Source organism: Aptenodytes patagonicus, chromosome 19 (assembly GCF_965638725.1).
Source record: "Aptenodytes patagonicus chromosome 19, bAptPat1.pri.cur, whole genome shotgun sequence".
Lineage (NCBI taxonomy): Eukaryota > Metazoa > Chordata > Aves > Sphenisciformes > Spheniscidae > Aptenodytes > Aptenodytes patagonicus.
This window is the reverse complement of record NC_134967.1, coordinates 3,921,087-3,943,526: the sequence shown is the minus strand read 5'-3', so window position 1 is coordinate 3,943,526 and position 22,440 is coordinate 3,921,087. Positions and strand designations below refer to the sequence as shown.

The window sequence follows — 22,440 nt, the reverse complement described above, 5'->3', positions numbered from 1 at the left end:
ATCTATCAGAGCCTGACTTCCCTGTATCTGCAACATCTTTATTTTTTCCCTGCTGTGATGATTTGCAAATTGTTACCTGTCTCTTGCAGGCAATGCTGGAGCCTGCACTGGATCATGTGATAAAAGACTAATTGGGTACCTTCTGTCCCAGCAGAGTAAACTGAGATCATAACCTTTCAGGGATTAGGAATCCAATTATCTGGAGAAACAGCCACCAGATTGAAATATCCCTTCTAACCTCTTATTGCTTAGTATTCCAAACCTGTACCACCTCCCTGCCCTGGAAGTTTCAAAAGTCACCTAATAAAAAAGATTAGAGTTACCCTTAAATAGCTTCCATAAAGATTATTATTACCTATTGATAATTCCATTTCTGAGCTTGTCTTGAGTGCTTTCTGGATCCAGATGGGCCAAAGAGAGCTGATTGCTTTAAAAGACTACACTTATTTACAGGCCCTCTAGGGTGAAGCAGAGAGCTTGGACTAACTGTGCACTTCAGATGCCTAGGAGGAGACTTTCCTTTTTCCTCCCCACTATTTCATGTTTGATTTATGGAACTCACCACTGCATGACAGGACTGAGAACTATTTACCTGAACAGAACTGAAGATGGGGTTGCAGATGCAGATAAAAGGCAGCTGCTTCATTATATTGATATTAGCAAGCATCTGAATAAGCACGTGCCTCACAAGGTTTAAAATTATTATTGGGTCAAGAAGAGGTTTGCCTCCACAGTTTAGCACGACAAAAGCATTCAGCACTCATCATTACCAACCTGTAATAGCCAGAGTGAACATCTCTTTCTGCAATGGATGAGAGAGATGATTTTGGTCTATGAATCCCCTTCTGACTGCATATGCCAGAAGAACAGATGCCCTCAGTAAGGGGGATTTGGAACTATTTATTGTATACAGCAATCTACTTGTTTCTGTTTACAGAAAAAGTGTGTGGCTCTCTGGGTTTCCTGTTTCTTGGGTGAGCTACAGGTAGATGAATGGGTAGATTTACACAGTATGTAATCCAGTGGAATGGTATGATATGGAACAAGCAAAAGAATACTTGAGAGATTGAGGACACAGGTAAGGGAATGCGAGTGTAAGATGTGATTCAAAAGAGTCTCCGTTTTATACAGAGGCTCAGTGAGGATTGTGTGGACTGAAAGCACATCTGTTTCATAACAGAGGGCTTGCATTTGCCAGACTGCTATTTAAGTATCTACCTTACCCTGCAGAAAATTCTGTATGAGCCAGACTTCCACTCCTGGTCCAAGAGATGGTAATGACGGAGATCAGGAAAGCTCAAGAGTGCAAAATTCCAGCGTGCCATGGGAATGTTTCCTTCTACTTGTTTGGTCTGACAGCGGGACAGACATGGTGGGAACCGTGGGAACAGAAGAACTGTGAGACACTGAGATTATTCTCTTCAGCACCGCTGCTTGTGATTCCTCTCCATTTGCAGCCATACAGAACCTGTTCTAGAGCTGAAAAGAGTTTTATGCTGTATTTACTGCTTTTTCATTTTGGCCTTACATATTTTTTCCTAGGTTTTCTTATTCTTCTCTTAACCTGTTGAGTCAGATAATGCATGTCTTTCCCCTTGCTGAGGGACTGAAGGGCAGCACTCCCACTGCAGTCAGTAGAGCCAAGTGGCAAAGTCAGAAGCATTTCAGGGGGAGTAATGGGGAGAATTTGGGTTGAATTGTGGAGGTCCTTTGCAAGCGCTATACAGCTTCTATTAATTTCAAATGGAGCACCTCCAGGAAACAAGCACCCTATGAATTGTTGTTTTCTTTAAGTTTTTAGAGAGCAACACAGAGGTGTGCATTTATTTTGTTTGCAAGACGGAAAATATTAGTGCAACAGGCAGTATACAATGGGCTGTTCCTTAACCTGCCCACTGCTTCTTCTCTGTAGGATAGTGGTACGTAGTGGGAAGTTTCCCACCAAAGGAGTTAGGAACATACATAGTTTGTTCTTGTCTGTGTTTTGAGTACAGAGGTCGCTATGGCCATTGTTTTTTATTAGTTTAATATATGTTGAAGTCTGCAAATAAATGCTGGGACCCAGGTGGAACGGATGAGATGTGACTAAGTTCTTGGATGATTGATAATGAGCAGGGACTGGAAAATCAATCGTGTTAATTCCTGGCTTGTCACTGGGACGGAGAATTAATGAGAAAATCCGTCTAACTTAATGGTATTTACACATTATACAGACTGTGATAAAATTGTCTTCAGGTGCTGCTTGGCATCATAATTACAGGATTATTGTAGATCCAGGGGCAGGAACAGAAATCCACAAGCACAAAAACTCCCTTCACAAACAGCAAACAAGTGATGACACGGACCAGCTAGGAGGGCTGAAGAGAAAACAGACAGGCATCATTTTTTGCTTCTTGTACTGTATGCTTAGGAACTTATTGTAGGGGCTGTGACATTGGTGTGTGGTGCTGTGCTTGTGATAAACACTATGCCCCATGGGAATCCTTCCCTCCAGGGGTCTTAAAGCACTTTGTAGACAGCAGGGAGGCTGCTCGTCTTGCAGTGCAGTGGATTCTAGGTAGCTGTTTAAAACATTTGAAAGACTTGAGCCCCCATCTTCCTCTGAGTTAGGGAGTGGTCTGCAATTATGCTCACTGAGCACGAAGAGTTTGTGCCAGACCAGCAGTAGTATTATGGCACTGAGGGTGAACCAGTGGTGCTAGCTTCCCTACACTGACCTGCCAAAAAAGTCAGGTAGGAAAGCAGCAGATGGCCGTCGGACTCCTGCAGAAATTTGTGAAGCTGTCAGTAACTCCTCTGCAGAACAGAGCACACGTACCTGCTTGAACGAGTGGGGAACGCTGGTCTTGATCATGACTGACAGAAAAGCGAATCCATCTCCCCAACTGCCTCCTGTCCACCAGCAGTTAATCCAGCTGAGACAGCATCAGTATAATTGATGGTATATTACTGAATAAGTCATCCATAAACCTTGTGTACTCAGAACACTTGCATCTCTCTTGCTTTTCTTATCAACCTCCCTCTCCTTGCTGTTGTGCTTCATATGTCCTCCCATCCTCCAATCTACATTTAAGTACGCTGAGTGCTTAAAATCCCAGCAGCTCGCAGGACTGTTGAAAGGGGAATAAAGGGAGATGCTATATAGAGAGTGACGCTAAATTTGTTTGGTGTTTTCTCTCTAAAGATTTGGTGCAGGTTCTTTTCTTTCCATCTCAGTGTGTCAAGGCCTTAGTTATGTTGGAAAGTTTTGGAAGAGAATGATAAAAAGTTCCCCCTTCTGACAGGCAGACAGCTACAGGGATGAGAGTCAGAGGAATAGGCCCCCAGAGCTGAACTCTGCTGGTTCTTGAGCTGCCTAGATAGCCTCTATATAGCTGCCTCTATAGCCTAGAGGTCCCAATTCGCAAATATAAATTTTTTTAGGAGAAATCCTACAGGGCAAGTCCTGGTTATCTCCTCTAGGTTGTGTTATCCTCAGGTTTTCTACAAGGGTCCTTAAACTTTCAGTGCCTTTCTTTGTATTAGCCAGAACCTATTGCTAGCAAGAGATGTAAGGAGCATCTTTCTGCTACAGTCTGCTTAGCAAGAAAGGGACTCAGATTTTTCACAGTTTCCAGACTGCTCTAGCAAAGATTCCCAGGTTCTCTATTTGCAGGCTTTGAAACTACAGCTGGGTTGGATGCACTGTGAGACTTGTCTGATAGTGGTTGTTTCAGAGATCACATGCTAGAGGTGTCCAATATGCTGGTGGGCAATGAACAGATACAGGCTTTCCAAAGCTTTACTGTGCATAATCTGCTATGAAGAAAGAAAATAACATCCAGAATGAAACAATGTGCGACATACCTTTTTGAGATACAAAGGGGTGATCTTTGTCAAGGTTCAGATTTAACCAAATTTTTTCACAGGTGCTCACTAAAGTCCTAGACTCAGGCAGAGACAACCTATTCTATGGCTGTGTTTAAATGATGGGAAAGAATTACCACAGTGCCGTGAAGAAAAGCAGCTGAGAGCTCCCAAATTTGATCTCTGTCTCATGCGTAGGTGTATTTCTCTCTCTGATGTGTTGCCTAACTGGGAAGAATCAATAACACTGTAAAAACAGGATTTCTAGGGTATGACTGTGTTACATCTGGCAAAAGATGTAAAATTCAGTTCTTCCAGCTCTTAAAACATCCAGAGAATCTCTCTTAAATGCCAGTATAAATGCACTTGTAATACATGGGTTGACTAGTTCTGATTCTCTCTAGTGGAGGATAACGGCTTGCCTGCAGCCTCTCAGCTTTACTACACATCTCCACTTAGCCAGCAGGGAAATTTAGGAACAGTGTGCTCAAGCAGCCTGCTTGAGGCCACACAGTGGATAGGTGCTGTCGCAGGTATAAGACCAGGAAGTGAAACTATTTGCTAGTCCTTTACTTTTTTTGTTTGTTGTTCATTTCATGGAGGAGGGAAGATGGGCTTAGAGGTAAGGAGAGCAATAAAGGATCATTCTTTGCCAAAATGCACTGAGAAATCTCTAAGCCTGAAGGAGTTTGCCACTACACTGTTCCTATTCCTTGGAACTCCTCACAAAGGAAGCAGCTGTCCAGAGTTGCTTTGGACATGTGTCCAAGGTGATTTGGACTTAAGGAAGGCACCTTATTTCCCCTTCTGAATGTAATTGAATTCAACCCTGACAAAGCCAAATGAGGTGGCCACTGTGGCTGCCAACTGTAATTAAGAACAGAATGCTCTCTGAGTAAAAAGAAATTTAAATACCAAGCATTTTTAATTCTCATGATTTTTGACAAGTTTGTGGAAAGCTGGCTCCTTAATTCCCCGGCTGTGTTCTGCTTGGAGTCCCCCTGCTTTCATGAACTCCTGCTATGCCTGTGTCACACGAACATCAGACAGGAAGATCAATGATCAGATTGTGCTGCACCTACATGCTCTGACATACAGGTGTGCTGTCTCACAGTGCATAAATACACATTTGGATGGCCCCAAACTGGATCACTTGGATGGAGAGAAGACAGGAATTATGAGGCTGTGGGGTCAATCCGTAATGATGCATGTTCTGCTTGGCTGATGCTCTGAATGTTGCTACCACCAGTAAAAAGTACACTGATACGTTGTGGGAGAGGATTCTCAGCACTGAGAGCCTCAAACAGTAAAATACAGTGCAAGTCTATGCCCACTGCAGTGATCTGTCCTGGGAAGAGGGGCAAAGTGTTACTGAGGGAGCAAAAGGCTTGCTTCCTACTGAGTTTTATGTTTAGGCGGTAAATTATAAAAGCAGCTAGTGGTTAAGGCATTAGTCTGCAGCTTGCAGGCTAATGTTAAATTCTTTGCTCAGTAACAGGTTTTGTGTCTGATAGTGGATCAGATGCTTCCCTTTCCTGGTCTCAGTTCCTCATCTGTAAAATAGGGATAATCGTTCTCTTCTTGCCAGAGCATTGTCATGACACATCTGCTAAGACCCTGAGGTACATAGATACTGTTGTAATGAAAGCTTCGTCAGTAATTAAGATGGAAGTTTAGATGTTTTTCTAGGTGATCTCCCTAGGTCCGGTTCTGGGGAAGGGCTTGCTGACAAGAGGCTGAATCAGGACTTCCTTTCTTTTGTTCTGCTCTTGTCTACAGGGGAATTTTACCTCCTTCTGTTGTGGGCTTAATCACTGGAAACTCGAGTGCATGATAAGACTGTGAAGAAAAAAAGATTAAAAAGCAAAAGGATTAAAATCTGAAGGGTTCATCCGCTGTGTGCTCTGGAGAATCTGCTCAAACTGAAGCCTCTTGGAGAAGTTGCATATACCTCTATATTAGTTCTGACAAGGAGAATGTCTCTGTGTCTCTATTATTAAGGCTGAGCAGCTGTGTTCCTGGACCTTGGACAGAACTTAGGCATCAGTTTCTTCAGACCATAGCCTGGCAGGGACCTTGAAAATATGGCATGGACAGCTGGAAGCTTAAAGTGGAGAATCTAGGTCCTGAAGTAATAGAGTGTATTTGATGGGGTTAACATTGTTTTCTTTCCTGGGGAAACCATGACAAGAGTTTCTCTGATTTTTTGTTTGGTTTCTTTTGAAAATGTCTTAAACATTGTGGACTGATCATGAGCATACCTTGTGGCTGAATGCAGGCAGCTACATCCTTCTTATGCCAGTTCACCTTTGGGAAGCGAGTAGGACTTAGACCAAGCACTACGTCTCAGCTGTGAGAGTCTGCAGAAGAGGGGAACCTGTGGTCTGCCAAGGATGGAGTTGTGGCTTATCCACAGTCATTGAGAGATTTCCTTGAAATTAATGGTATGAATTGCTTAGGAATTGAGAATGAGTGGTGGCAGGGGGAAAGGAGGGCATGGAAATAGGTCCGGGAAGAGAACCATCTCCTGGGGAATAGTCAACAAAATAAAAATCTCAGCATTCTTTTTGCCGCACAAGGCTTATACTTGGATGGGTCCTCAAAGGCCTTTGAAGACTTATTTGGCAGAGTTGAATGCTGGCAGTGTATCAGTATGTCCTTTGTGGCTATAGTAGTCCTGGATTTACTTTCAGGAAAAGCTACCTTTGTGTAGTTCTTTAAGGGCTGGAGCACTTGTAGACATTCATTATCTGGTTTCAGAGGTTCCTCTCGTCTAAATCCTCTCCTGCCTTAACAAGGGATTAATGTGTCCTCTGCCTGGCTTCTAAGTTAGGATGGGAGAGTGGAAAATGATGGATTTGACGGAGTAGCAAAACTTGATGTTCATCTTAGGGAAGCAGATATTAAAATACTTCAACAAAAAAGAATCTCTGTATGCTTCAAAAGCCTGAAATGGCTGAGGGGCTGATGAGATATAACAATAGGAATAAGGGGAAGGTTTATTAGCAATATCCCAGGAACTCAGAGTAGCTGAATAACTCATAAATCTTTCATGAATTTTACAAAAATGAAGGATGAAATCCTAAACACTCTAGATAGATATATAGAGAGATATAGATATATTTCTTTTGCCTGAGAATATCTTGGTAAATTATTATCTTTTGAAATTAAGGAACTGTCTGGTTTGGGTTTATATTATTTTTCTGCAGTCTGAGAATTTATTGAACACTTTGTCTCAGAGTATTGTGATCTCCCTTGATAGAGGGAATGGGGAGGGAGAACATTTTAAACAACAGATTTGACTGTGAAATTGTTACTCCAAAGCAGGAATGGGATAAAGGAGGTAAAAGAGATTGCACTCCAATTTATTGTGGAACCTCTGTGATTTCAGCTTGCGGTAAATAATCTGATTTGTGCCCCTTATTCCCTGCTGATGGCCCAGTAAAATGTCTCCTGGAAACCAAATTTGCCAGTCTCCCAAAGAGGGAGAGACCTGGGGAGAGCAGCTGGAAGATGCGTAATGTGCATTTCTCTTTGTATCTGCATTCTTACATTACAGTTGTCATTGTAAAGGGGTCTGAGCCAGATCTCATTGAAGTCTATGCTCAGAACTGAGTCCTTCTGATGGATTGGGACCTGGCCAACAGCCTTAGGCAGCCACACTGTGCCCAGGAACACTGAGGCATGGCACAGCCTATTTTATGTTGCATGACCTATACTCTGTGGTGCCAACAGTGGATTAGACAGGAGGTAAAGCCCACTCTTCCCCTAAAATCCACCCAGAAGATTTAAAAAGAGGGGAGAGGTAACAAAGCAGTACAGGAGAACTCAATGGAAACTGCAGGCTGAGGGTTTAGTGCAGAAGGGCCACTGAGGAAAGGAGGAAATTTGGAGATTTGCAGGCTTACAAGAAAGTTCTGTCTTATTCCAAGTAGCTATATTTCATCCCCTGCTGGGAATCTAATCCTCCTTGATCTTCAGAGCTTTGCCTGTGATTCCAAAAGTGTGTCAGTCTCAATGCCAGCTTGTTAGTAGTGTGTGGGGGCAAGAGGTAAAAAATCAGAATGAAATATGATAGGGCAGCAAATGCTTTTGGAGCGGGCAATGAGTGAGAAATATGCTAGGGACTTCCTTGGCCTTCTGTCCAGAGATGCTGTGCCTTGAATGGGAAAGATCTGAGGATCCATATAAAGGATCCTCATTCCCTTTCCATACCATTTTTGTGTCTGTTCCCTCCATAAATAGTACCTCAAGACCCATCCATCTTCACTGCCTCTAAAATACAGTGTAGTTTAGTGGTCGGTATGGGTATTTGAAAGCCCAAGTAGTAAGATCGTATGCCCATTTCTTCTGTAGGCAACATTTTCCTCTCTGCTTAGAGCCTCAGGTTCTCCAGTTGCTCTACAGAATGCTATGAGCAGACTGCACTGAGAGAGCTCTGGAGGCTAAGAAAGCACTTAGCATCCTTCTACTGCGAAACTTTTTCGGCACATCTGGTTAGAAGGAGATACTTTGCAGTATACTTGATAGAACCTCTGGGAAGAGAGAACTCACAGCTGAAGAAACTTGTTTTTGAGTGAGAAAACTGTGGCTTTCTCTGTTTCTGTGCAGGCACGCGGCTAGATGCTGCATTGACCCTGCAGAGAAATGGGATGGCACCCACGACAGTTTGAGAGCTTCCACCAAATCCTGGTTTCACTGGAATTGTCCTCTCACCCATGATGCTGTCCTTTGCACATCCATGTTATAAGCAGTTACGAAGGCAGCCAGATATGCAGGGGAAAACACTGCTTTGTTCTTCTCTGACATATTTTTATTGGCCTCTGTTGCTCAATTTTAACAAGTGCTGATGGAAAAGTTTGTGCTGGTAGCATAGGAAGCCCAAGTGCTCTGCTGCTACAGAAGATGGTTAGAGGTAACACTGTTTCCCTCAGGCTGCACAGTCAGTGTGGTTCAACCAAATACGCAAGCACCATTCTGCAACACCAGGAGTCCAGCCCATTCAGTGTGTGACTATTGAAAAGGCACTGCTAAAAAAGGATTAGCTACTGTAGTAGGAAACTGGGGTGGGAGATCTGTCTTATTGCAGAGAATTGCCAGGACCTGTCTATGATGAATGTCAAGGCAGTCCTCTTTGAAGCTACTGGGCTATGTTTCACCCTGTTTTCCTCTAGCTTTCTACCTAGCTCCCCAGCTGACTGCACTGCGTATGCGGCACAGCAACTCTTAGATGTTGGTATGCTGTAGTTACTGATGTCTTCAGAGAAATTCCAACAGGCAGAAAGGCTTTTTATCCCAGTGCTGTTCAATCCCAGATTCCTTGTGTCCAGCAGAAAATACCTTGCATGCAGTGTCAAGATTGGCTAGAGATAAGGCTTCAGTTACATCACTAGATGGAGCTCACAACATGAGAAATACTTGACTTAGAAGAGCCAAATGCGGTGTTATTGACTAAGCTGGCTGTTTTAGAAGCAGCTGGTGTGGGAGGGGTAGCAAATGAACATGTGGGGGAAAGATACAATGCGAAGAGAATGGAGTGGAGCATGTGTTAAAGGAAGGGGGGTACTACAGAATGGGGGTTGAGGAAGCATGAAGTTGAGAGCTGTTGCTTTGGGGTGAAGATTTAAGCTGCAGTTCAGTGAGACACATTGTTCTTTGAGGATCTGCTGTATCCCATATTTGTGGATAGTTTGGGCACCTGTCCTAAGAGCATGTTGCGGAAGTATGACTGGTAAGGACAGTTACCTCAGGTCAATGGCATCTTATCAAGCACAGGTGTATGTGGGCACATTATCTCTACAGGCACATGCACATCACAGAATAAAAGGACAAACAGTCATCTGTTTGCATCAGTTTGTTTCAGCCTTTCTCACACCCCAGGCAAGTTGTCTCACTGACGTCACTGGGAGGAGCATACTTTCTGTATGAGGGAGGTGTCCAGGTTGATTCCTTTGTGTTCACTTTCTATAATATTCATACCATCCAATCATACTAGGCAGGAGGGAAGGAAATTTTAAATTCCATTTCTGTCAGCATCAACATCAGAATCAATCAAGGAACTCATCGTTTGTCAAGCCATGGAGCAAAAATAATTCCAAATGACAGTTGTAACTAAGCAACCTAGCCTGACTAGTGAGCAGTATAGAAAATTAAATTAGTGAAACATTTTGGTAACTGATTACATTCAAGTAACAAATCTGTTGGGTAAAAAAAATCTCCCTCTCTCCAGAGACATTTTGCAAAAGAAGGAAGAAAAACTTGTTGAGAAAGTTATTTGTTGTGATTTACCTGGCTAGTAAGCTCTTTGGGGCAGGGATCATCAGGGGTCTTTTCTTCTGTGGTTATATTGCACCTAGCACATGGGCTACCCTCTGCCACTTGTGGCCTATGCATATAACTAAATTCAAACAAATAAAGTAACTACAACCAGATTGAGGTACTTCATAAATAGCCTGTAAAGGCTCAACACGTGTCTAGTGTCTGAGTATTACATGTTAGGGGTTGGTATAAGGCACTTGCATCATGATAAATGTTTATCAAAATCTGCCAGTCACTTATTAATGGATAGATCTTTAATGTTTGGTAACCACATAATTAATGCAGTTCCAATATACACGGTGATGAAACATTGGTGAGAGCAGCACCAGGGCAATTGTACCAAAGCTCAGCATCCTGATGGACTCCGCATGCAACCCATCCCATCCCTGGGGATACGTGACTGGAGTTGTCTTCACACTTAAATGATATTAGCTTTTCTAGGTATAAATCAAGAGGGAAACCTCGTGGGCCAAAATAATTTCTGCCATGCTTGAACTGGCTCAAGCAGGATCATACTAAGGATGAATTTGTTCTCTTCTGCTATCTCTCAGCATCCCTGGGGCTTTAAAGCCAGCATGGGAGAGATGGTATCTCTTGCTGCCCTCATATCTCTTTGAAGTTGGAGTCCTTCTTAAGCCTTGGGCATTAACATACTCCTCCGCAGCCAGCCAGTGACAGCAGCAGCATGTAGTGGCTGTAGTATCATTCTTTAGTTTCTTAATAGCACAGTATAATGACTAGCTCTGTTACCGTATCACTGACACAGAGCATTACTAATTATGATGATTAATGGGTTTAATTTACTTAGAAAGAATAATGTGCAATAATTCCATTGTCAAAGTTGAAATCTGGAGTACCAGCTTCAGATCCTGTCAGCACTGTTGTTACAAACCCTTTTGTGTTGGAGAAAAGTCATTGAGAGATGTTATTTCCCATATGTTTTAGAACACAAGCTGCCTTGGGAATTTTCCTATCCACTGATAAGGCTGCTTTGCCACCAAAAAGGCTATTAGGAGAAATTATGCCTTACTTTTTCTTTCCTGTGCTTAAAATTTTCTTTAATGATGCTTTTATAAACAATAAGAAATATTTATTACCTGTTGTGTGGAGGTAAAGGAGTGCTGGGTTTTTGTAATGGTAGATGAGAGATAGCTCTCGATGGTAAAGAATATGAATGGTATTATTCCATTTGAGGCTGCTGGCTGGACAGGCCCTGTAGTGCTGTGTTTTCTAGCTCCCATGCTAACTGGTACTGCCTACTGCAGGTCTGCCTGTTTCCTAAGCTCGAAGGAGCAGTATTGGAAGGGATTGCTTACATCAGGGTAGTTTCATGCTATTCCTGTCGATGTGCTGTTTGAAAAAATCATAACAATTTTTTGTAGTGTCAAAGCCTCCAAAGATGACTGGGGCCCCAGCTGAGCTGATTCAAAGGTGATATAGTCCCTGCACACCCCATCTCTCTCCAGGACAGCCTGGCTGTTTTTCTGATTTTTTCCCACTACCCAGGTTTGTCTGGCTGTGACTTCTATGCACCAGACAGTTAAGTTTCTTAGATCAGCAAGATCACTTCTGCACTCTGTAAGCAAGGCAGAAGAGGACAGATACAATGCACCATTGTCTGTGATTCGGGAATCTTTATGGCTTTGATTGTTGATTTAATTATCTCTTCCTGTGAGCAAGAAACATTCCCCAGAGGTAAAATAATTAAAAAATCCACGTTTCCTCTCCCAGCTGTCATTCTAAGATCTAGTGACTCTGTGCTTACAGCAGCTATAAATAAACTGTGCTTAAGCCCTAGTGACTATTATGATTCTAGTGAGTCACCCAATTGACACAGCTTTAATCTGTGTATCTCTGCCTCTTCCCATTACTTATCCAGTATCACATTTTGTTGTGATCTATGCTCATGTCAGTACTTTGCATCAGGGTCTGTGTCTGGCAAAGAAATAGCTCACATGCCCATAGCACTGTCTGTTAAGCCTTAATGCTGCAGAAGCATTAACAAATTAATTGCTCTGTGATTGAGGGGAAACTGAGTCAGAGAAAGGTCACCCAAGGCCTCCCAACTGTTTATTGACAGACAGGAATAGCAGGATGTAGCTATGACAGACAGGAATAGCAGGATGTAGCTATGCCCCCTTAGCCAGTGAATGCTGCTTTCTAACTTAAATCTTGTCTAATCTGTGCTGCACATGGCATAGGTGTTCAACCTTTCTTCCAAAATCTCCTCTTAAGCTGCTGGCCAGAGCAGTTGCCCTTTAATATTGATGCACATGAAGGTCACAGTTGCTTGCTCATAATCCTTGATAGGAAGATGATATTTTTCAGGTACACTAGAGGAAGGAAAACTGAGTGATTTACAATATTTAGCAAGGAGTTGTCAGAAATCTGTGATTTTTCCAGCCAAACCCAATTCTCATTGAAGCCTGTACTTAGATTTTTCTGGCTTCAACGAGAGTTGTATGAAGCTATTTCGCTGCCAGCCACTGGTGTGGCAAGGTGTTTAACGCATTTAAATAGGATATGTTGCTCCCTGCTTCCTGCCCCTGTCAGCGGACTAGTATCAGAGGCTTATTGAGGTGGAGGCTGTGTATCAGTAATGAGCAAAAAGGTGTCTGATGTACTCTGCAAGGCACCTGGAGGGTCAGTGCTTTTGGAGAAAAGCCCTTGTAGAAAGAAAGGATATTGCTCCAGTTATGAATATCCTAAGAATCGTGCCCCGGGCAGCCTGCCTTGTCCTTGCTGAGCCATTCAGAGCCAGCGCATTGTGCTGCTGTGGCACCCCAGAAAGAGTACTCCTCTGCAGAGCCTTTGCTGTGTGCCGCCTTCTGTACCAGCCTGCATTGCATGCTGCTGGGCTTACATACCCAATGAACTGTCAGCTTGCCAGAAAGCTTGTTTAATTCTTCAGCTGCCTCTTTGGCTGCTGGCTCTAACCATAAAAAGGGAATCTCAAACCACCCACAGGCCATTGCGACAGGGAACTCTCTAGCAGTCTGTCTCTCACCTTATGCACTTTCCCTCTTTTCCTCTATTTTCTATCCTTGCTTTTGAGTGGGCTCTTTGCTACTGGTGTGTGCAGTAGAGCAGACGGTGCAAGATCCTCACTGAATGTCGTGCTTAGCCCACAGTTTTAGACTGTTTATTCCATCACTGCCCCTTATCTCCCTCATAACTCCAAGTCAGATAAATCAGACATAGCCAGCAAAGCCTGCCACTGACTACTGTTGTCTGCTTTCTCTCCAAGAGTTTGTCTGTCACAGTGCTCAGATGTGGCCTCCACTCCACTCTTGAGCTGGCAGAGCGTTGGATTAGACATTAGGAGAGCAGGTTTCTGTGCACTTCAGGAAGTGACTGGTGAGACAGAGGGCAACTCCTGTGTCTCCACTTCTCATCTGCAAAATAGGACAAGCCTTCTTTCCTCCCCATTTTTTCTCTGCTTTTAGATAAAGTCTCTGAGGTGTTGATATAGAACAAACACATAGTGCAGAGGGGCCCTAATATAATTTGAGATCTTTAAGAATGCTGTAATATCCAAGGGGATATTTTGTGGCATAAAAGAGGATGATGTTGAACTGTATGTGATTCCTTACTGGCTCAGCTCTTATTCAACTATCTATTCAATCTGTCTCCCCTCAAATGAAGCAGAATCTTCAGTATCCATTCCCTCTTGCTCCACTGAAACAGTTAATAGATAATGTTCTTGTTTGTAGTCCTGCCAGGATTTTTTTAATTACCTGTATGGTTTTATTACATAATGGCAATGTTTGCTCCGTTAGGCTATTGGCATCTTTGGAGGAAGCAAACAAACCTACTAGCATCCATCAAGTTGAGTAATTACAGAGAGTTTGTTTACTTTTTTCAGTTTTCCTGATCAATACTGGCACTAGCTCTGCAGCTCGGGCTCCAAGCCTAGCTGCTCATGCAGCCAGTGCTTATCCTGCTCCCTTAGCAGTCGGCTAGTTGGGAGATGATGAGGGCTTGATAGTCCTGAAAGAACAGGAGAGGGACAGACAAATGCTGTGGTATCATCCCCAAGAGCATAGGCACAGGCAATGCCCAGATTGTGCCCTGATCTCTTCCTGTAGTTTTTTATAGCTGGTGGAATCTAGACTTTTGTAGGTGTTTGTAAATAGGTGTTTTTTACAGGGAGTTGGGAAGTGCTGTTGGCTGGTTGTGTTTAGGCAGGCTGGCTATCTATTCTGTGGAGCTTTCTGGGTTAAACATCTGTTCCATACGCATCCCCCGTTGTAGGCAGTAGGGTCCACTGGCCCAGCTCCTGCCTTTCAGGCTGATGTTTAGAAGGAAAAAAACCTAAAAAATGAGAGCCCGAGTGTATTCTCTTTCATATCCTCACCCTTATATGCTCAATTATACTTGTCCAAATAAGGTGTAAAATGCTGCCTAGCAGAAGGGAATAATTTTGCATTGTAGCTAGCAATAAGATGAGGTGCAAAGTGAGAACAGCCTAACCCAAGGCATGGATACAGTGTCACTCTCTGTCTTTCCTTCATTGCAGTGTATTGCTGCGGAATTGTGCCAGCCAGCCAGCCATCTTTGGCAGTGAAATACTTCAGTGACAGACCAAACACACCCTTAGTAGTGGAAGAAATGGACATCATCATGGGAGAAGTGGCATCTCGTGCGTAAGCCCTCCTTTCACAGCTTGTTTATACAAATGCTCCGAAGTGGGTCACTGCTAGCTTGCGGAGACCAAGAAAGGCAGAAGATCCTATTCAGCAGAGAGGGAAGAAGTTAAGAGACAGCAGGTCCTCTTCTGGTGAGGGTAGAAGGGGAAAGAAAGAACCAGACATTGAACTAAGTGGTTTCCATCCTGAACAGAAACAACTTCTGTGTGCAGAGGCAGAACCTCTTCTGTCTGTGTTGGAATTTACCTGGCAGGGCTCAGTAACTTGTAAGGATTGTGTGGCCTGACATTCATGAAGTGGAATGTGTTAGGCACTGGGGGAAGAGTGCAATGTCATCACTATTTGAGCAGTGAGATGTGGTATAGCCTAGTGCAATGATTTCCTGAAGAGAAGGGAAGGTGCAGTGAGCTCTGAGAGGAGGTGGGGAGACTGAGCAAGGATGGCAAAGGAGCAGGGTAATTCATATAAATGGCAGTGCTTTAACCCTCCTCTCCAAGGCATGAGGAGTCCGAATGCCCTGATGCAGGGACATGTCTGTGGAGATAACTATGAATGGGGCAGCCATAGGAGAGTAGAGGAAAAGCCACACATTCCCCACACAGTGCCTGTGACCTTTCTTCCCCACAATGAGAGCCTTTGGGAAGTGGAACAGGGCCTTATGTGCTGACATGCTGTTGATCTGAAAACTGCTGTGTCCTGCAAAGTCAGAGCAAAGGTTCGTAATTGAATCCAGCAGGCGCAGGAACCCAGCTTGGGGGTTGATTGGTATTCAGCTCTGGTGCAAAGTGCTTAAGAAAAAACTTATTAATTTCCCCTTCCACAAAGAGCAGGAGTGCGACAGTAATCACAGTATCAAGTCATAATAATAAAAAAAACTCAATTGAAAATAGCTGTTAAGACTCTGGAGGGTTCAGCAGGGGAAGATTGTATTAAGATAAAGTAGATTATAACACTGGTGGACATTAAAGGTTGTCATTGTATGGTAAATCACATCAGGAAGTCACAAAAGCTGCTCTTTACACAGTCAGAGATAGAATACTCTGATATAGCACCTGATTTATTCTCTACCCCCGTTACGCCATCCCTGGCAAACATGTAGGAGAAAGAGGAGAGGAGGAAGGGAGAGACTTGCCAGCTAGACTTGATTTCTGAGCTGTGGTTTTGGGGAAGATGGGTGGAACTGGGGTGAGGCCAGACACATTCATCCCTTCCCCTTCTGCAGGGTGCTGGGGCTCTGCATACATACTGCAATGCAGAGGCATGGATTGAAGCTTTCCCCCAAACCCTTCTCTCCTGTGGAGTAGCAGCAGTGATCTGAGTAGGATACACATGGTTCTAGTGCTGTATGTCCCACAGGGAGCATCCTGTGCTCCCCTTGATGATGGAGGCTGCCGGCTGGGCTCCCCCACTATTCAGACTGTCTCATTGCCATCACAGAGGCAGCAGCCCACCAGCAGTCCCCAGTCCCCAATATGTGCATATCCAGCCTGGAACATACCCTAACTGAATCCCTAGCATCCCAAAAGTGTCCCAAGCACACCTACCTACCTTTCAGCTGTCCAAACCCTTTTGAAACCTGCCCTCTCCCTTCTCTGCCCAAACTAAATTGCCAAAATCTCTTTACTCCTTGCTTAACAGTTAAAATCCAGAAACAATGCAAGAACACATTTAGACCTGCCAGACGTTTCCTGATGGGACTTTACACATTACATAGCTTGAGCAAAGCCCTTTCACTGTTGGAAGAGTGTATGTTGGTAAGCGGGCAAGACAAGGCCTACCGGCTCCCTCCTCCCTGGCCAATGCTGTGTGTGCATCTTCCCAGGAGTCTGACCCAGTTCTGTCTCAGATATGGATTAAACTAATGCTTAAAATCACCTGCCTTCCCATTTCACAGCTGAGTGCTTTCAAACTCCTGCCTATCATAGTTCTGTGTCCTTGACAGATACACAGTTGAAAGTCACTTTGTATTCTGCCCCAGATCTAAAGGTAATGTTTTACCAGATAGCCATACCAGCAAGGAGTGTGAAAAAACCTGAATGGACAGGGATCTGCAAAGGTCCCATGATTTTCTTCTGTACAGATACTACTGACACCTGCAAAAGAGCCTTTGTGTTGCTTGTGTTGCTTTTGCAGACGGTTTAACTGTAGCAGTGCTGAATTCCTTCCAATGGTCAGAGCAAGCATTGTACCCTCCAGGAGCCTTGGTGAAGGTTGGAACGCTGTTGTCTTCCTTGCACACTGAAGGTGACCTGCTCTGTCACCATCAGAAGTGTCCTGGAGACCCAAGGTGTTGCCCTGTTAAACTCTGACTGACAGCAAGGTTTGTTAGAGTCTCCAGACTGGTCCTCAGGTGAGGCCCAGCATGACAGACTTGGCTTTTTTTGGGTGCAGTTATATTCAAAACTTTCCCCAAAACACCATTTTTTTCAACTTGCTTTTTCAGATCAAGCAAATATTGTTTTCACAGTTCTCCTTCCAAACTTTGTTTGATGTGGAAAGCTGTATGGAAGCAGTATCTCTCCACCTTTTCCTAGGGAAATGTTATAGTGCCGTTTGAGCCATTGAGAAGAGTGTGGACATAGAGGTCTTGCTAAACTTGCACAAATGTCTCTTGCACGAATGTGCTTCTACAACTAAAATGGATGCTTTTTTCCTGTCTTTGACACCCTGATCTCTCTAGTTCTGGGTAAACAGTCAGTACGCTGGTTTCATTAGTGCTTCTGAGTTTTATGATCCTGAGAAGTGAAGGAGAAGGCATATTAAGTATAATAGGCTTTTGCTGAGATGGATGTTAGCTGCGTAGATTAACTTAGTAAGTTGCTTCACCACCTAATATGCACATTTAGGAACAATTTTAGAGTGTGAAAACATTTAAAAGGAATGCTAATTTCAAGCTGAGAGAAGTATGTTTGTGTAGAGAGTAAGAAAGCCAGGACTGGCCAGGCAAGAACCAAACTGATTTAATTCTGATTCTTCTGGTTCAGCTGCATTGCTATGTTTGTTAATGTATTTCAGATCTTTTGCCCATCATGCTGCTTTATGAGCTCTCATGAGGTGGAGGGAGAAGAGAAATAAGTCGCCACATTCCTAAAGGATGTCAAGGGGAAAACATGTGAATAATAAAATGAAAGCTGTGGCAACAGCCAAATAGCTGGAATGAGAATGGAATAGCAGGCTGCATATTGCAAACAAGCACTGTGATTAAACTGCATGATTTCAGCTAACTTGCTAATGCATGGTTTTCCAAAGAGCAGCCTGGATTCACCCAGGTGCTGAGCTCTCTTGAAAATACAAAGCCTGTTGTGGGCACTGAGTCTGCTTGCACGTTCTGCCAAAATCGTATTGTACCTCATGTTAGAAGCAGAAGAATGTTAGGGGAAACCTGACTCTTAGTTTGCCCCTGATACTTCTTTTCCCAAATATTTAAGCAGGTGCATTTTGCTGATACAGAGTTTTTTTAAAGTAATTTGAAGCTGCATGCACAAGCACTCAGAGGAGTCAACATGAACATTTATGCACTTCTGTGCTTTTCAATTGAAACTGTTCTATCTGTCTTACCTGGCCAACAGCAAAGGAATAGCTGCTCAAGCCAGTGAATTTTTATCAAAATTTTATGTCCAGTGCAGATAAACTCAGTGAACAGCTCTGAATAATGACTACACTTCTGGAAAGTCTGTTTTCCGTCATGGTAGAATCACAACTTGTGTATATTTATTCTTACACAACTCTGTGAAATGTGACAGTGCCAAGAAGTTGCATCTGGTTTATACAAAGGAAGCTAAAGAGGTGACTTGATCACAGTCTTTAAGTACAAGGAAAAGATTTCTGATAATAGAAAGCTCATTAATTTAGCAGACAGTGGCCACAGTGAGTTCCAGTGCCTGGAAGCTGAATAGCTGGAAGTGTGTTTAGTCTGACTCACTTAGGCTGGAAATAAGATTTAAACAATGCAATAAATAGGTATTGGAACAGCTTGCCTAGGATTGTGGTGGATTGTCTGTTAGTAGAAGTCTTTGAATCAGGCTGGGTGTCTTTCCAAAAAGTGTATGATATCTTAGGTGGCTAGGCTTGTTGCAGAAATAAGGTGGTCTGTTTTCTAGCTTGTGCTCGGTAAGAGACTGTGTTCTGTAGGTTAATGATCAAAATGTTTCCTTTTGGCTATAACAGCTAGGAGCCTTGCTCTTGCTTCCACATCACATCTACCTTCTTATAGCATTATAAAGGGTGTAGAGAAAGGCTGTGGATCAAGTCCCACAGCTCATTAAAATCAGCAGTGGATTGGTCACCGTCTTCAAAGGGATCAGGATTTTACTCCTTGTCATATTATTCGTGGCTTTGATTCCTCCAGCCTTTGTCTATGGCACGATGGTCCCACCAGGAGAGCTGTGCCTTGTAGGTCGTGATACTTGTTGTTCTCTTCTGCTGGCTGGTGCAGGGACTGGTCTTTCCCCATGTGAAAACCACGTGTAAGCTTGCAGCTAGTGAGACTCTTTCAACACAACTGCAGGGTGTCCCTGACTGGACTCTGGCTGTCCATTATGGCTCTGTTTCTCACTGAATGTTAGTATTTGAAGCAACAGAGAAAGCCTAGGGTCAAGATCCTGGGGCAAGGAGAGAGAAGTTGTAATCTAGAATGGACCCTCCAGAAGTGGTTGTTCTGGAGTTTCCCTGACAAAACTGAGCTCTGTCTGCTTTCTTGACATTGGGAAGCCAAAGAAACTGTCTCCTCTAGGTCATCTCTACCTGCTTCATGTAAACTATTTTCCAAGCACTTTTCTCAGCATTCTGTCTTGCTCCCTCGGGGGGATTCCTAGGGAATTTCTCTGGGATTTTCCCAGGGAATTTCTCTCTGGATCTTGTGCCAGACGTGCACTCCTCACATGCTGGGAAGTATAACAAACCCAGCCTGAAACTGCACATACAAATAGGCTCATGAGGCTGTATGTTTGAGGCCTTAGTTCCATCATCTCCTGTTGTCAGAAGCCTAATGAGCTGTGTTATTAAATGGCTCTACATTGTTACCACCTTGTGCTGGTGATGAACATGGCCAGTGGCAAAGAGGAGCTAAGCTTCCCAATTGTATTGATTTCTCCAGTGCCCACAAATTCTGGATTGTATTGCTGACAGGGAGTTGGTTTAGCACTTTAGTGACTGCCCAGAGCCTCATCCCATCTAGGGAAGGCAAATGTGACCCACAGAAGCTGCTACAAATTAGGCAGAGGAGGGAGCTCAGCACACATCTGTCTCGTGAGAGAATGTGCCTTGTGTATTTTGAATCCAGCCTAAGAACTCCCTAAGGTGGGGAGTTTCTCTGAAGATGCTTCCCTTGCTCTTGTTTTGCCAGGATTTGAGGCTGGGTTATTGCTATGATTTCTACTGTGACAGTACATGGAATCCCAAAGGGCAGGTTCCTGCTCGATTAGATACTGAGAGACATTGTCGCTTCCCCAGAGAGCTTGCGATTGAGGTAGGTAAGATAGACAGTGGACAAGTGGAGAAACAGAGGCATACGCTGACTTGCTTGTCCATTTTATCTCACCTTGGTTGGCTGGAGTGTGGTTATTCCAGCTCAGTTGTTGCACGTTATATTGTTAAGCCCCATTTCATTACTTGCTCACATGTCTGAATGACAGGGCTTGCTGTGAGGGAGTGACTGGGAACCTGAAGCTGGTGATGTGGTCATAGTAACATGCAAGCATGTTCCTGGTTATTGCAGCCCGCCTTAGAAATAGCCATTGTCCCATGAAAGGGACATGTCAGATCCTGTTCAGAGGGCAGAAGGTATGAGTTAGCACTTGGAAATAGAAAAACGAACTAGGAGAAAGTTTGCCTCATTAGTGAGTAGCAAGTTGTTGATAACTCCCATTCCTGCTGGCTGAGGGGGAAGGAGGTAGTGTACAAGTATTTCTCTCTCCTAAGGGCAGTTTTGATTTAGGAGAAAGGAACAGGAAATAACTGTGGTATGAGACATAGGTAATGCAATTATGATGATATAAAACTAGCAACAGGCACATCCTGAGTGACAGAACAAGGCTGAACTGTGTCTGGAGTGTGGCAGAGTGGTGCCTAACTTTCCATCTGCCTCCCTTGCCTCATAGTGGGGTTTGCTGTAGGGAGCTGGAGCACCAGCAAGGGGGTGACAGGGCTGTGAAGGAAATAAATGTACCTGTACAGAGTGCTGCCCCCGGGAATGGCTTGCTATTAATAACAGTAATAACATATGCCAGGATGTGGAAGAAGCATCTTTTGTAAAGTGCTGATCACTACCACTATCTGGGGTAGAAACAAATTGAAAAAAATGGTTTCATTATTTTATAATGCACAATAATGCCACTTTTGTATTTTTTATTATTTCCTTGTCTTTAAATTTTTGTCTGCAGGAAAGCAGACATTTTTAGTAGGCCATGCTGCAGATTGGCAGGTAAATCGGGGTGCTGTATGAGGGAGGATGCTCAGCAGCCCTAGACAGCCATAACTAGAGTAGCCAGAACAGAAAGGTCCCAGGATCTAGCTGCTCTGGAGTTTTATCCACTGAGACATGTCGCGGTCAGCTTGTCCTCCCTCTGCCCCAGATCCACAGCAAATGGAACAATTTGGAATGCAGCCCAAATCCCACTGGAGCAATTGGGATGCAGATGGTGAGGAAAGCTGAAGGTGATTTCCTCCTCCCCTTCTGCCATACTAAATAGTGAAGGTGCAAAGAGAAAAACCTTCCCTATACAAAGGGAGAAGGGGCAAGGGAAGAGAGATTCACAGAATTCAGACAGTTCTTGGACCAATGTCCGTGCTGAAAGTGAGCTGCCTTCAAGATCAAGGGATGTCCATTCATGGGTTTAAAGCAAGTTTGGATGCAGTGCAGAGAATGTAAGCCTGTGCAGCACTCAGGCAAGGAGAAAGAGGTCACCCTGAGTAGAGATCAAAGGTTGTTCTGAAGGAGTTATCCTGGGCAATATCTAAGTACTATAGCTTCAACAGCTTTTCTTTTATTAAGGAAAACATTTTTGTCGTTCTCATAAACTATACTCAGCAAAGCCTTCTTACACTGAATCATTTATTTTTCCACAGGGAAAGATGGCTGTGAATGTAGGCTCATTATGGAGAGAGTCGCAATGTGCTTGTTTGTGTTGATTGAACGAGAGCGTTTCCCGCTGTTCCCTGATGCAGTGAGTTTCTCTAAAGGTGAGTAATCTCCAGTCCCTGAGGATGGTCCCTTTGGGCAGACAGTGCAGGATTCAGGCTGCCTTCCAGGGCCCCACCCCCAGTGCACACTGGGCCAGAACTTGGAGAGGCTGCTCAGAGCTGCAAGGGTGCTCGTACAACTCTGCTAGTGCCGTAGCTTACAAGAAATGTCAGTGCATGGGTTTGGAGAGGTCACAGTACAATGGGGTTCAATGCCAAAGTCATTTGTACTCGAGTTTCTGTGAATGGGGGGCTTCTGATCAGCCTGGGTATATAAAACAGCCCCCAGACAGAGCAGGCAGGGAGAGCAGCTGCCACACCGGCACAGCTAGCCGGTGAATTGCCTAATAATCCTAAGCATGTCACAGTGCCCTTTGCTGTGGCGCTTGGGCTCTACCACATGTGAATAGTGCCCCTAATAGCATATTACGTGTATGAGATGTCAAAG

The 22,440-nt window shown here is 43.9% G+C and overlaps 1 protein-coding gene across 1 annotated transcript in view; it reads left to right on the top strand.

Moving 5' to 3' along the window:
* The window catches only part of UBIAD1 (UbiA prenyltransferase domain containing 1), a 36,613-nt gene extending 14,682 nt beyond the window's left edge, over positions 1-21,931 (top strand). The window contains exon 4 of the transcript XR_012996823.1: positions 21,879-21,931. The gene's annotated coding sequence lies outside the window, so the exon portion shown is untranslated. The remainder of the gene's footprint in view (positions 1-21,878) is intronic.
* Positions 21,932-22,440: the final 509 nt, after the last annotated feature.